This window comes from Triticum urartu, chromosome 5 (genome assembly GCF_003073215.2).
Source record: "Triticum urartu cultivar G1812 chromosome 5, Tu2.1, whole genome shotgun sequence".
Classification (NCBI taxonomy): domain Eukaryota; kingdom Viridiplantae; phylum Streptophyta; class Magnoliopsida; order Poales; family Poaceae; genus Triticum; species Triticum urartu.
The window spans coordinates 553,559,050-553,574,753 of record NC_053026.1 but is presented as its reverse complement, the minus strand read 5'-3'; the positions used below and the strand labels follow the sequence as shown (position 1 = coordinate 553,574,753).

The 15,704-nt window shown below is 51.0% G+C and overlaps 1 pseudogene; it reads left to right on the top strand.

Annotated features, from left to right (window-relative positions):
* Positions 1-1,276: 1,276 nt before the first annotated feature.
* On the top strand, positions 1,277-8,525 carry LOC125505977 (annotated as a pseudogene).
* Positions 8,526-15,704: the final 7,179 nt, after the last annotated feature.

The window sequence follows — 15,704 nt, the reverse complement described above, 5'->3', positions numbered from 1 at the left end:
AGGGTCGTACGCCGGCTCACGAGCTGGCTCCTACGCGGGCTCCAACGCCGGGAACGGAGGCTCCGGCGCCGGCTCGTACGCCGGCTCCGAGGCTGGCTCGTACGCAGGGTCTGGTGCTGGCCCGCATGGGGGGTCCGGGGCCGGCTCGTACGCGGGGTCCAGGGCTGGCTCCTACGCTGGCAGCGGCCATGGCAAGTGAGCACGCTGTGTATGCGTTCGCGCCACTCTACCGAAGTGATATATTGCGTGTGTTTAAAATGGATCACCTCCATGCAGTTGTATAAATAAATAAGTGTACGCAGGTGGCGAACGATGAATAAAGTGGCATGTGTAATAGTGTGTATAATTTGCACCGATGAATAATTCAGCACATATATGAAGTTAACGAAGATTGGTTTGATATAATATGGAGGACAACATCAATTCAAGACCTAAGTTCTTTTTTTTTTTGCAAATAGACCTAAGTTCTTTCGACCACAAGTGCCGGATCAAACGAAAATAAGTTGACTCTCTTGGAACAGAGCCTCGCCCGTTTGCACAAACCAAAACACACGGATGTTGTTGCATATCGTCTATCATTGTTTGATCGCTTCATGTTTTTTCTTTTTTTTCTCTGTCAAGGCATAGCTTCGGTCTTTTATGACTTTGCTTTTTATCGGCGTGAGTTCTTATTTGTTAGTATTGACTGTGGGCATCCTACCTTATACAGAGGCCGGGTTTTCATTCATTGTGATTGTATCCGCTTGATGCTTCAGGTTCTGGCATGGTATTGTTCGATAGCTACTCTCCCAAACGGCGGTTTACCCACCTGGGTCGCAGCATTGCCTTCGTACTCATCATCACAGCCTACAAAATTTGGAAGCTTCGCAACAGCTGGGTCTTCAACGGGAAGTAGGTCTGTAAACGAGTCCAGTTCGAGTGAGTTGGATTAGACTCGGCTCAATTTATATTAAAAATTTAAAATTCAAGCAAGCATAAACTGAGTGAAGCTTAAAGTCGAGCTGTAAAAAGTGACTCGTTCTCAGTTTGTAACAATCTAGAGCTAGAAAAGGATCGACAGGGAGAAGCATAGCTTGGAGACCGAAAGGGTCCTCAGCGCAGGTAAGAAGGAGAATGCCTGCACTGAATCAACACGTCCGACGACAAGGGCACGCCGTCGCCTAATCACCAGCAGCCCCACACGTCGGCCCAGCTCCATTGTCAAAGAAGACTCCTGCCTCCTCGCTTGGCCCCAAAAGCCCCGTTGACATGAAGCTTTGACTACTGTGATATTCAACTCATTACTCATTCTGCCCCTATAAAGGCTTGTTTGGTTAATCCTTTCCCCAAGAGGATTGGAGGGGATTGACAAGAATTGGTTCGTATTTTGACTTGTAAGAAGTCTAAATCCCCTCAAACCCCTTCAATCCACTCGAATTCACACGCAACCGACAAAGCATAAGCAAAGATACGCATATCTTTTGCATAGTCGCCAAAAAAGAAGGGAGAGTGTCGGTAGAGCAGCGGGTGAGGAAATGGCGGCGGTTGCGGGCGTCACCGGGAGCTCCAGAGCCGCGGCCTGCTGCACCGTGCTGCTCGCGGTCATGCTGTTCTTCTCGGCACCGGCCACCACAGGTTCGGCTCCTCCCATTCCCACCCACACCGGTCCTTCTCTCCCTCTCTTGTGCCCCATCGTCGTGCCTGGAGCCGGCGAATCGGTATACGGATCCCGATCGCCGCCGAGCATCGCTGAGATGAGGCGGTCGCCCGGGTTCTGTTTGCGCGCGGGTCAATGCTACTCCCTTTCCGCTAATGTCGGTGGCTTCGATCGCACTGGGTTAGTTCTGTCCGTTCATTTCGAGTGTCCGAATCCTGAAGCCAAATTAGGAAGCTATCCATATCTGTGAGAGTGAGACGAGCGACCTGTCAAGCTTCCCCGCTGCCACTGCCTGCTGATTCTTGTTCTAAACTTTGCACGTGACGAGCTCTGCGGTGATAGATCTGTCAAGGAGGGAAACGAATTAGTAAATTCTATACTTGCTCGTGTTGAACTCTGCGGTGATAGATCTGTCAAGGAGGGAAGCGAATTAGTAAAAATTAGAGCATCTTCAGCCAAGTACCTCTAATTCGACCCCTCAAACGCCCGCGGACGCGTCCGGTCAATAACTGGGCGTGTTCGTTTTAAGCCCTTTTTCGTCCGTGCAGCCACATTTTTTATATTTTTTCTCATATGTCCGGTCGCTTGCACGTCATTGATGGAGAAGAAAAAAAAGAACGAAAAAATGAATAATGAAAGAGAAAAGATGGTCCGGGATGAGGTCACGTCATACGTGGCAGGCTGACCAGTCGTGCCCAGGCGTGTCCGCGAGTCCTCATATTTGAAATGGATATGAGGGATGCCGGCCAGTCCAAACGTTTGAGACGCATATGAGGGGTTTGGTTGAATCGCATTTTTATGACTGGTCAGTGACCAGACGGCATGCCCGATCATTTGAGATAGATATGAAAGGTCCGGTTGTAGATGCTCTTACAGTTACTAAAAACACATCGACCAATTATTTTGCTGCTAGAAAGTATTCAGCGGCACTGGCGGAGCTACGTGAGGGAAAAAGCAGGCCGTGGCCCGCCCTGCCCTCAAGGAAAATCTTTTTTTTTTCAAAACGGAGGCAAAGGTTGCCTCATCTATTAATTAAGCAGAAGAGAATTGCTCAGTTAATTACGGAAAACCGGACGAAAACCGAAACAAAGGCCAAGCCCACTCCCAAAGACTGAAACACACAGGGCAAATCCCACCCTAATCGACAACATGTCGACCTACAGCCAGACAACGCGGCTCCGACTCTGATGGAGAAATCAGAAGAACAGAACCAGGCACGGCTGGCGCCACGGAAGATTGCCGAAAGGGCCACCTGCAATCAGTCATCGTACACCACAGGGCCCTGCCGCCGCAGCTTCGACTCCACAGCAGCAAGCAAACCGAGGCAATACCGTGGACACGCCGGAGAAGAGCCGACTATCGCAACCATTGCCACGTCGCCGACATCGCTTCCACCATCATCGTTGCCACAGAAGTCTGGTCGCCACAGTGATTCTCTCGGGGCCGCCGCCCCGACATACCACCGCTCCCCTCGAGCAGCAACGCCGCACAACCCAGCTGCCCGCAGCCCACACTGCTCAGGGCAACCGCTCGCAGACCACGAACGTCGCACCGCATCCGGGGCCGCCGCCCCGACATACCACCGCTTCCCTCGAGCAGCAACGCCGCACAACCCAGCTGCCCGCAGCCCACGCTGCTCAGGGCAACCGCTCGCAGACCACGAACGTCGCACCGCATCCGGGGCCGCCGCCCCGACATAAAGTCAGATCGCCCACTCTAGGGCGCATCGACCGAGCCGACACCCCTACCGCCCAAGCGGGACAAGGATGCCACCCAACCAATGTTGAGATAGAGCCCCACCTCATAGAGCTGCAACTCACATTGTTCCCGAGATCGCCATCTCGACGCACAATCAGAAACCACCCGGAGCCGCCGCCCCGACGTCCACTGTCCCCGACGACGAAGAGATCCATGCAAACTGCAGTATGTTGACTCTCCAAGGCGATGCCTCAAAGAAGGAAACGACATAGCCGCCGTCATCGCCCGCTTCGACCATCCGAAGCTAGAGATTTCTTCTGGAGAGTCGTGCAATGGAGCTCCACGGCAACGCCTTCAAGAAGGGGAACGACGCCATGGCGCCGCCGTTGCCGGCACCGACCCAAGGTCGGGGCTGGACTTTCGCCCGGAGCTCCATCACACCTTTCAATCCGAGCAGATTCGAAGCACTGCACAGCACACAATCTCCATGGTCGACGTCCACCGGTTCTCAGTGACCTGCCAGCCGCAACACCTCCCGCTTCGTCGGCAGAACCACCACCACTCGGCGTGGATTCTTGAAGTAGGAACAAGATCCACGCACGACGACCACACCGCTGGCAAGACCCAGCGGCATCAGGCCCGGGGCCGCCACCCCGGCATCCTCCAATCCCCTCTGACGAAGCCGGCCCATGGCACCACTCGAAGCCGCCGCCGAAGGAGCAGCATAGCCCACAAGCTCCGCCAGGCCAGATCCGCCGTGCACGCCATGGCACGCGCCCACATCTTGCGCCGCCACGCCACTGTTGCCCGCCTCCACAGCAGGCCGCCATGGCTGAGCGCGCCGCTCCGCACCACCACACCGGGGCCGTCCCCCGGCGTCCGCGCCAGCTCTAGCCCGCACCGCCCACCAGGCACCTCCCCCGCCCGATCCAGATCGAAGACGAGGGCGAGCCGCCCCCACAGCCATGCTTCCCCACCACCGCGTCGCCCGGCACACGGCCCATGCTCTGCCGCCGCCGAGACTGCGCCGGAGAGCCGCCGCGCCGCTCCGCCCACAGCCAGCGCCGCATCCCGCCGTGGCCGCCCCGTCCCGCATCGGGGCCACCACGTGAGGAGACGAGAACGCCCCGCCGCCGCCAGCGCCGGCCAGGCTTTGCCTGGCCGCACCCTGTGACGGCGGCGAGGGAGGAGGAGCGGGATGGAGGAGGCCTCTGGCGGCGGCGACGTTACTACTACACATGTGCAGTCCAACATTGTCTAAAGAAAAGAAAGAAAATGTGCAGTCCAACACTGCATCGTCACTAGCATAAAACGCTGGGTCGCTCGGGTCCTCGCATGCTACACTGCATTTCCTTCGCTCCAGCGCTACTCTGTCAGCTAGGCTAGTAGCTAGCTAGATAGCCCTGAACCAGGTCAATCCCACATGCATCTAGGGGATTGTATTATCTGCTAAACATCAAATATTATTACTCTAGCTAGCAACCAGCACTGCACATAATCAGCTAATGCATGCTAAATTAGTGTAGTTCAGAAATATTATTTTTGTGTTGCCCTCTAGGATGGTCCGCCCAGTTTTTTCTTCCTAGCTCCGCCGCTGTTCAGCGGTGTACTTAAGCGTATAGATCCTGCAAACTGGAATTAGGATATCATAGAGTGCATCTGGTGTGTCTCACCTTCTATATTTAGTTTGTTTCCATATATGCATCTCATATGTGCACCCTTTGTTTGTTTGTTTGTTTGTTCACGCAGAGGCTTATGGTTCGCTGGATCCAAATGGCAACATCACCATAAAATGGGATATTATTACGTGGACTCCTGATGGTTATGTGGTAAGTAGCACCTCTTCGCATCAGCAGCTCTATCTTTCATCTCAACCTAGCCAACAAGTACAGTTATCGGCAGATTATGGACACCTAGTCACCCTGTAGCTGTATCATGATCCTTTTTTCAAACTCGTCATGTGTACTAGGCAACAGTCACAATTACCAACTACCAGCAGTTCCGAACCATATCTGCACCTGGGTGGCGGCTAGGGTGGTCGTGGCGAAAGAAAGAGGTCATCTGGTCGATTGTGGGGGCTCGGGCAACTAAGCGGGGCGATTGCTCAAAATTCAAGCGCAGCCGCCCCCATTGCTGCAAGAGAGATCCGACTATTGTCGATCTTCCTCCAGGCAACCCATTCAACAAGCAAGTTGCCAATTGTTGCAAGGCAGGAGTTCTAAAGACATTTAACCAGGATCCAAGAAATGCTGCTTCCTCCTTTCAGATTGCTGTAGGTCTTGCTGGGACTACCAATAGGACGGTTGTGCTTCCGAAAAAAAATCACTCTTAAGGCCCCAGGTCAGGGGTACACATGTGGGCGTGCTCTTGTTGCCGTGCCTACCAAGTATTATTCCTCGGACGGGCATAGGGTATCCCAAGCTTTCAGTAAGTTGCAGTTGCCCACTTAGGGCATCTCCAGCCGTTGGCCCCTCAGGAGGGGCAAAAAATCGCCCTCTGGGGACGCACCGGCGCTAAACCGCGCACTGGGGACGTGATGCCCCCTAGTCGCGGCCTTCCACGGGATTTTAAAAAAGTCAAATACGGCGCAAACACGACTCAAATTTAACGCAAACATCGACGAGTTCGTTCAAATTTAAACATATTTTACAAAAAAAGAGAAAAACTACCGCGGGCTACCCCGCCGTCTCCCTCGCCGCCCGCCCACGCGGTTCTACATGCCGAGGAGGCGGTAGAACCGCGTGTAGTCACCGCCGTCGTCGTCGTCGTCGTCGCCCCCGCCGACGCCTCCGCCGTCCCTGCTGCATCCCTCCCCCGGTTGGCGCGGCGGGTTGGACGGTCCGGGGGTGTCGTCGTCATCGTCGCTGAGGACCACGACGTCGTGCTCGTCCTCGCGCCCACGCTTGCGGGCGGCGATCTCCTCCAGGGCCCGGCGCTGCCGGACCATCTCGTCGCGGAGGTAGTCGTCCCGCGCCCACCGCAGGGCGTCCTCGTCGGAGAAGCCACGCCAGGCTATCTCCTCGTACTCCACGGGGAGGCTGGGCTCCGGCTTGGGCTCCGGATTGGGCTCGACAAGGACGAAGCGGCCGGTGGGGGAGGCGTTGTCGCCGATGCGGACGCCGGAGCGGCGGGTGCGCGCGCTGACAGGCGCGCCCTGGGGCTCCGGCTTGACGGGGCGGAGGTGGAGGCAGGGGGAGCCGCCGGACGAGGAGGAGGACCCCCCGGTCTCCATGCGCCTCGGGGTCCAGGAGCTTCCCCGGCAGCGTGTGAAGGACGGGGGAGCGGGGTACTCGAGGCGCGGCGTGTTGCCGCCCTCGATGTACTCGAGGACGGCCTCCAACGTGCGCCCGGGAACGCCCCACCACCGACGCCGGCCGACGGCGTTGAGCCTGCCGGAGGGCTCAACGCCGTTGGTGGCCTCGAGCTGCTCGGCGTGACGGCGGCGGAAGTAGGGCTCCCAGAGCGGGCTGTCGGGGACGTACCGTGGCCCCTCCCTCGCCGCACGCGGCAGGGACGAGCGGATGCGTGCGATCTCCGCACGCCGCGCCGCGCCGGTGGGTATCGGGGGCACCGGCACGCCGCCGGCGCTGATCCTCCACGCCCCGGGTACCCGCATGTCCGGCGGGACCGGGTACTCGACCTCGAAAAGGAGGCGAGCCTCGCTCTCGTGAAGATGGCGGCGGCCGAAGCCGTTCGCCGCCGCGCCGTCGCCTGGGAAGCGCTCGGTCATGGGTGCTGGAGACGGCAAGAGAGAGGAGAGGGAGGAACGACGACGGCGAGAGAGAGGCGAGGGAGGAACGACGACGGCGAGAGAGTACGAGTCGCCGAGTGCTCTGGGACGCGTCTTATATAGGCCGAGGCGCCGCCCGTGCGCGAGCCGCCGTGAGTACGCGTGGCGGGCGAGGAAGGGCGAGGGACGCGCGTCATCCGGTCTTCACTGCGCCGCCCGTGAGGCATCAATGGCGCAGGCTGACCGGCGCGACAGCGCGGCAGTTTTGGCATTGATTCGCCGCGGGAAACGAGGCGATGAGGACGACGAAGGGCTGAGAAGAGGGTAGAGTCGCTGACGCGGCGGGCCCGCGGCTGTTTCGCGCCAAAACAGTTCGCCCCGGCGCCCCCGGGCGCCCCCCAGCGCGCCGGGTTCGGCCTGGGTCCGCCGGCGCTGTTTTCGACCCAAGCCGGCGAAAATCGGGCTCATGAGGGCGCGACTGGGCCGATTTTTCGGCGCCGGCGCAAAAAAAAAACGTCTGGGCAGGCCTTTCTGGGGCGCGGCTCGAGATGCCCTTATTGCTCTTCACTGCTTGCTCTATATTGCTTTAATACTTTTGCGCAAAAGTATTAGCAAGCTAAACCAATGGAGCTAAGCACATCTTAATACCAGTTTCCCATGTTTCTGCTCCGTAACCATGAATGAATGCTATGTTATTATATGTGTAGGATTGGTGAAAGGAGTGAAACCATTGAAACGAGAAGTGGTTTGTTCTCGAAAGGAGATGAGTTCATCACCTAGGACCGATGCTAGCTGATACTTATTTAAAAATAAGTCACCGCTAAGCCTAATAATATCTTAACTAGTTTTGTTCGCTTGTTATAACAATGCATGCCAGATAACGAGAAGCGATTTGTTCTCAAAAGGAGATGAGTTCATCACCTAGGACCGATGTAAGCTGATATTTATTTGAAAATAGTCACCCCTAAGCCTGATAATATCTTAAATAGTCACCCCTAAGCCTGATAATATCCTAAGTATAATAATGCATGTCAAATGCAGTAAACATTGGATTGGTTTTAGACATGTTTTTATGCTTTATATTGTATTAATGTTCTTTATTTAGTGGCTTTTAACAAAAGAAATTCTCTATTTGCAGTGTCATGGAATGTAACCTGTGGATAATCCCAATTTCTTGCTCGGAAGACTCCGTCGAAAGGTTTATCAATCCGCAGAGATTATAGGACGACAACAACTTGACATCAATCCGCAGAGATTATAGGACGACAACAACTTCCGTCAAGTGGATGACTTAAGATTTATTAGTTCGCGGGAGGCATAGGTTGAAATTGTTCTCTCTCAAAGAACTCTACAATCAAATACAAGGAGTTTATTGTGTCCCTAACACACCTAATACAGTTATTGATTGTATAAGTGCACTAGTTCGGCGAAGAGATTGATAACTTGAGTTGTAGATCGATAGTTTGGATGATAACAATATTTTTATATTTTTCAAATAAATATGGCTAGCAAGGTAAACAGTGATAAGAGTGAGTAAAATCATATCTCAATGCTTGGAAATAAGGGGTAAGGTTTATATTTTCACTAGTGCAAACTCGATACATTTAACATAGTTAAACTATATTATATATCCTCTAAAAGTGTGGTAAAGAATTACTCTAAAGTTCTTTTTTTAGATCAAAGTAGGATGAGATAGCGTAAGTATGGCTAGGCACACCTTTAAGTTTTTCTTTCTAATCTTGATCCATGGGACAACCCCAACATCACCTTAGACAACCTTGGAAATTATATGAACAATCACCTCCTGACCTTAATCGTTAGGGTTTGTCTAGATATCAGTCGACTGAGACTTCGTCAAGTCTCAGTCGGCTGACGTCAACACGTACAAAATCAAAAGCTACGACAGGTTTTCCTCACGTACGTAGTACTCGTTTGGTTTTCCGTTTTAGATGCGTGACTGATTTTCTATTTGGGCTGGGTCGTTCTCGTTGGGTGTGTTTCGTAGCTTGTCTTCTCTTTTTGGTGGGCTTTCTCCCTTACTTGGGCTTTGTTTTTTTACAACAGCAAAATAGGCCACACAAAAAAGGTTGTGCATGTGTTCTTACAGCAAAATAGTTGCCTTACATAGGCCATCAATGTTTTGCGCCAGCTCACGTTATGTTTCAGCCATTTTTCATAGATCCAAAAGAAACTATGAAAATTAATTTTAAAAATGTGAAATAATCTATATATTCTGTAAAATTATAAATTGTTTGTGTTTTCGTGCGTATAAATGGCCATCCTATATTTGTATCATCTCGTATATATACACAAAAATATTTGATTGTGTATTCATAAAATTATTCATTGTATATTATGAAATGTTCATCACGCATTTTTTTAATTTTCACCACATAATATAAAAATGTTCATCACGTATTTAAATCAAAAATTTATCATGTGTTTACGGAAAAGTTCATCGCATATTTACATAAATATTAATGTATTCAAGGTCAATCATGAAAAAATAAATAAAAATAAATAAAACAATGATACGATGGTCAACCCCCTCCTACTGGCAGATATGCAACTGTCGCACCCCCCATAAAACATGACAGTGTTGCAGTTCGAACGACATTTGTAGTTGTATGCCTAGTGGCAGACATGCAATTCCTCACGCAAAAAGAGACTCACACAAAAAATACAAATTAATTAATGCATCTCTAATACTAGTGGTAAGACATGTAGTTGCAGTCGAGGGCTATGATTGTAGTTGCATGCCTAGTATCAGACATGCATCTGTCCCCCTCTCCCACCGACCTTCAATGAAACAAAGGTCACTTGCAGTCGGATGGGTAGACATGCAATTGCAGTCAGGAGCGACTCTTGTAGTGGAACGCTTAGTATCAGATATGCAACTGCCCCTTCCCCCACCGCCCCTGACAAAACAAAGATCGGTTGCAGCCGGGTGGGTAGACATGCAATTATAGCTCGGCGTGACAATTGAAGTTGCATGTCTAACATACACTTGCAACTACCTCATCTCTCGCCTCCATTTGACAAAATAAAGTCCAGTTGCATCCGCGCTAGGAGACATGCAGTTGAAGTGAATAGGCTACACTTGCAGTTGCATGCCTTGTGTCAAACATGCAACGGCCCCCTCTTTTGCCCCCATCAGACAAAACAAAGCCCAGTTGCATTTTGTTTAGGGGGGCATGTAGTTGTAGTCGAGGGCTACACTTGCAATTGCATGCCTAGTGTCATACATGCAACTCCACCCCTCTCCTATCTCCATATGGCAATACAAAGGTTAGTTGCGGGTGTGATGGAAGACATGCAATTGTAGTAAGGAGCTACACTTGCAGTTGCATGTCTAGTGCCCACATGCAACTACCCCCGCCCTCTCCCGCCGCCTTCTGACAAAACAATGTTCGGTTGCGGTTGTGATGGAAGACATGCAATTGCACCCAGGACGACACTTGCAGTTGCATGCCAAGTGTACACATGCAACTAACTCTGCCCTCTCCCACTGTCCTTCGACAAAACAAAGTTTAGTTGCGGTCGTGATGGAAGACATGCAGTTGTAGTCGAGGGCGACACTTGCAGTTGCATGACTAGTGTACACATGCAACTGCTCCCCCTCCCCCACCGCCCTCCAACAAAACAAAGTTCAGTTGCAGTCATGATGGAGGACATGCAGTTGTAGTCGGGGCGACACTTGCAGTTGCATGCCTAGTGTACACATGCAACTACTCCCCCTCTCCCCCTGCTTCCAACGAAACAAAGTTTAGTTATGGTCGTTATGGAAGACATGTAGTTGCAGTCGGGGTACGATACTCAGTTGCATGTCTAGTGTACACATGCAAGTGCTCCTCCCTCTCCCGTCGCCCTCTAACAAAACAAAGGTCAGTCGCAGTCATGCTGGAAGACATGCATTTACAGTCAGGGCCGATGCTTGCAGTTGCATGTCTAGTGTACACATGCAACTACAGTTCCGGTCTGGGCGCTACACGTGTAGTTGCATGCCTAGTGTACACATGCAATTGCCGCCTCCCGCCGCCCACAGACAAAATAAAGTTCTATTCCAGTCGAAGGCGACACATGTAGTTGCATGCTTATTGGAAGACATGCAACTACCCCTCACCCACAAAACACCACTAAGTTGAAGTCACCTTGAAGACATGCAGTTGCATTTGAGGGCAACACTTGCAGTTTGCGCCTAGTGGCAGACATGCAACTCCCCCGCACACACACATAAAATAGCAACACATGTAGTTGCAGTTGGTGATGACACTTGCAGTTGCACACCTAGTGGCAGACATGTAACTCCCCACTCCCAATTCCCCAACAAAACACCAGAAGCGGTCACTCACAGTTCCACACCTAGTGGCGGGCATGCAACTTCCCTTAACAAAAAAAAACACCACCAGGTTGCATTCGCGCGGGGGTAGATATCAGATTCCCACCCCCACCCCACCCCGGTTTGACATTCTAGCTCTAAGAAAAACCACGTCCAAAGGAAGAGAGGGAAAAGGCGAAGGAATAGCATGATCCACTACTTTCATACTTCTTCCACACTAAAAACTTGGTTACAATGCTTTAGTCAACAAGAACAATTAAAATTATAACATTAACAGAAATAAAACATAGAAAGAATAAAATGATGCAACAGAAAGACGAAAATGGTAATGCGTAATAATTGAAATTCAAAATATATTATTATTCCATATTTCCTTAAAAGAGAGGAAAAACAAAACAAAAGGCAGAAACTAAAAACCAGGGAAAACATTAAAATGGCAATAGAAACGTAAGACAAGAAAAACAAAAGGAATACAAAAAATCCAATTTCAGAGGTTTCACTAAAAACAGGCCGGTCGTACAAGAGCAAAAGGCTCGTGTACATCCCTTACAGCTACATTGGGCCCCAATAAAAAAGTAGGACAAAAGAGCATAGGCCATGAGAGAGGTGTGTCGTATTCATCACTCGTCCATAGAAAAAAGAACTACCATCCATTGCGTACGACACATCTGTGCGTCAACTGTAAGAAACAGGAAAAATGATACACTGCACGAATCTATATATGCGTCAAGATCTTATGGCTACCGAATCAACTAAGACTAGCAAATCCCAAAAAAACAAAGCTAGCAAGAATCACACAGTTAAAAAAAAGGGTTTAAAATATAAAAGGCAAAAAAAATTAGAACACACAAGTAAATAGAAAAGAAACAAGAAAATGTGAAAATAAAAATCAGCTTTTTTAGCAATAAAAAAACAGCTCACGCCATATGGAACAGAAATGAAAAAAAGCACACAAGCTGAACAGGTTTAAAACAGTGCTAGACAAGAAAAAAAAGAGCAAAGACCAACACGTACCTAAGGCCCAGAGTGAAGAAAAACAAAGAACAAGGCCATGTAGAAACGGCACTACGGGTTGAGCGAGCGACTTGTACCGTACAAAAGACAAACCAAATCTGACGATAACGACTCGACTGAGACTTCAGTAAAACTTAGTCAACTGAGTTTTAGCGCATCCGTAATCGTTATAATCTACTATCCATAGAGTCACGCCAATGTCACTGCATGCATCTCCGGACATTATCTCATTGATTCCCAAAAGATTCAGTTCAACATAAAAACAACCCATAGCAAGAGCAAGATCCAATTCACCATAAACATAATATGAAGGGATATATCACATGATTCAGCTTCATTAACAGAGTCCCATGGTCACAATCATTATCGAAAACTTTCATAATCAAGGGAGAGAGATAGAACACGTTGCTACTGGTACAAAACCTCAACCCGAGGATGGACTACTCCCGCATCATCATAGGATGCAATACGACATGATGGATAGGTTGATAAAGATCAATCCCCCGCTGGTACATGAACATAACACCTATAGTATCTGCAACCGGACACCTTAAGTCCGACCCTTCTAAACTATGCTATCCATGCAACATGAGAAACTAGGTTAATCATCATACGGAAATAGACGAACACAGTTCAAACTAAATTTCATACGGGCATCTGAACACGGCTCATCGGACCAAAACAATTAGTTCATCGTCGGCAACATAGATAAACAAAATTAACTAAAAACTAAAATGGAGACGGAGAACGACACTGGGACATCACCACTTCCGTGTCGGTCCCTTACCCTTGTGGTTGCTAGTGTGGTTGTAGCCCTCCGTATAGGCGTCGACGGTGGGAGGACGTCGTCCTCATAGACGTCAGAGGAGGATATGATGATGGCCATCCGACAAACCACGTGTGCATGCTCCTTCGCCAGCAGGGCGGCCTCCTCACGCATCGTCGCCATCTCCGCCGCCTCGTGCTCTGACTGCTCGATGGCGAGCCGGAGGGCTTTCGTGTTTTGTGGCGGAGCCGCCACGCTTCGATCTACGTTGTGGTGAGCTAGTGACGGAGGACCGTCGTGAGGAGCTGGTTGTCCGGATCGACCAGTGCACGCACGCGGGACCAATGCGAGGACGTCGCCTCCGCCGCCGCTGCCCTCTCCCCCGTCCACTGCCTCTCACGGCATGCGACCACGCCTCAAATTCGAGCATCCGCGTCGGCGCCAGCACGGGAACAAGGATACGGCGGTGGCCAGGGATGCTACTCGAAGCAGGTAGAGAAGGGCTTGGAGAGGGGCACAGAGCTCCGGGAGCTGCGTGGACACGACGGTCCGGCGTCGTCATCCGCACTGTGTTGCTAGTCGACGGGGGATGGCGCGGAGCCAGAGTTTCATCTTCCGCCCATGTCCAACCATGACTGGCGCAACGCGATATGGATGACAAGCTCCTTGTTGTCATCTGCCTCCGCCTCGCGCAACAGCAACTCCTAGTGGACGGGGTTGTCACCACCGGATCCGTCGCCGGATGCTGCGCTGCCAGAGCTCGACATTGAGTGGAGACGGAGAGTGTGGTTTGACCAGGATCTATGGTTCGTCCTGGTGGGGATATTTGTGGGGTCTGGATGGGCCAGGGTGGACCAATCCAACATGGAGGACGTGTTCAGGCGTGTCTGGGCCTCCACATACGCACCCCAAATTTGGGTTGGGCGTACATATATGGTCGGTTTTGGAAGGTCGACCGGGTCATGTTTTTGTGACTAGTCACTGACCGGGCCGTCCGTTTGGTCATACCTCATTTGTTTTTCTTTCTTTTACGGTAGGCCTCTTTGGTTCATAGAGTAGGAATATCGTAGGAATAGAGAACTTGTAGAAATTGAAATGCCATATATTTAAAATCCTATAAATAGAACGAGGAGAAGAGATGTCATTTGGTTCAAATGATATGGATTTTTTCATTAAGTCTAGACTAAAGTTTATTTTCCCAAAAAATGTGAAGGATACGAAGAGTTCCTTCATAGGAATAAGATTCTATTCCTACAAACCAAAATACTCTTAAGAACTTTTTTCTAAAAAGAACATATTGTGTAGAATTTCTTCAAATCAAAGGAGTCCTCAGTTTGGGGAGCCCGGCGTTGGAGTTGGCCTGACCCAGTTCAGTGCCGAACCACTTCTCATCCTGCACACTGCGCAGAGATTTTTCTTTTGCAGCCGCATGCACATCCAACCTCCGAGGCTCCAAGCTATTCAACCATGCGGATGTCCAGGCAACCGCCACATTCCCTTCCATCACTGACACGGGGGCACCCCTTACTGGTCACCCTCAGCTACAATAAAGCTCCATTCATTTCATGCGCCCAAATTAAGAAATGCACGCTGAACATGTCCACGAGCAAAGTTAGTTAGAGCCGGACACACACACACACACACACACACACACAGCTGGGGATCTCGATGCTGGCTGGAAACTGATTAACAACACCAAAAACTAAGGATGAATTTGTCGAATTTGTTAGTGCTAATGGCATGGTCACAACTCACGCGACGGGCTGGTTGTTGGTACGTCGAGGTAACGGGCACCAACCGGCGCGACGGCGACGGGGGGCCTACGGCGTTAGTCGGTGGCGGCCTCGCGCTCCTCCCTAATCTGCAGTTTGCGCGCACCGCTGTTAATCAGTGGCCTCATTTTTTCTCTCTCCCGTCTCCCCACCGACAGAAAGAGGGGGGAGGGGGGCTGTGTCACCGTGCGTTTATTCCCCCGGGGTGTCGGCCTGCATGTGTGCGTTTGGACCCTCGTGGCAGGCACCACCCCGACGCCATTAGTTTAATGAAGCTCCCGAACGATTGGTGTTGATCGGGCGTTTCCGGCTTTGCCCCTCGCGTCTGCGGACCGACAGAGGCAGGACGCGGCTGTGACTGGCGGCACCGAACGCTGCTCGAGTCCTATGCTTGCCTCGTCTGTGGCTCGTACTCGTATGATGGGGCGGCGGGTAAGTGGAACGGCACATCGAAGCTTTTGCCGTCCGTGCATGGTGCATTGCTATCTCTACTCTAGTACCGTCTAGCATCCGGAACGGTTGAGAGGTGTGTCCTTGAATCTTCTTCCTTTTCCTTTTCCTTTTCCCCTCCCAGAGGTGTCGTGTTTTCCGTATGAATGACACAATGAGTCGGTAGGAAATTAGGTAAATCTGGTCGGATAGGAACCATGAATCACGTGTCCTGAGCAACACCGAGGAATTATTTTCCCTTACTTATGGTCAGTGACAAAGATGTTAGATGATTAACGGTCTAATATGTTTGTGGCTTA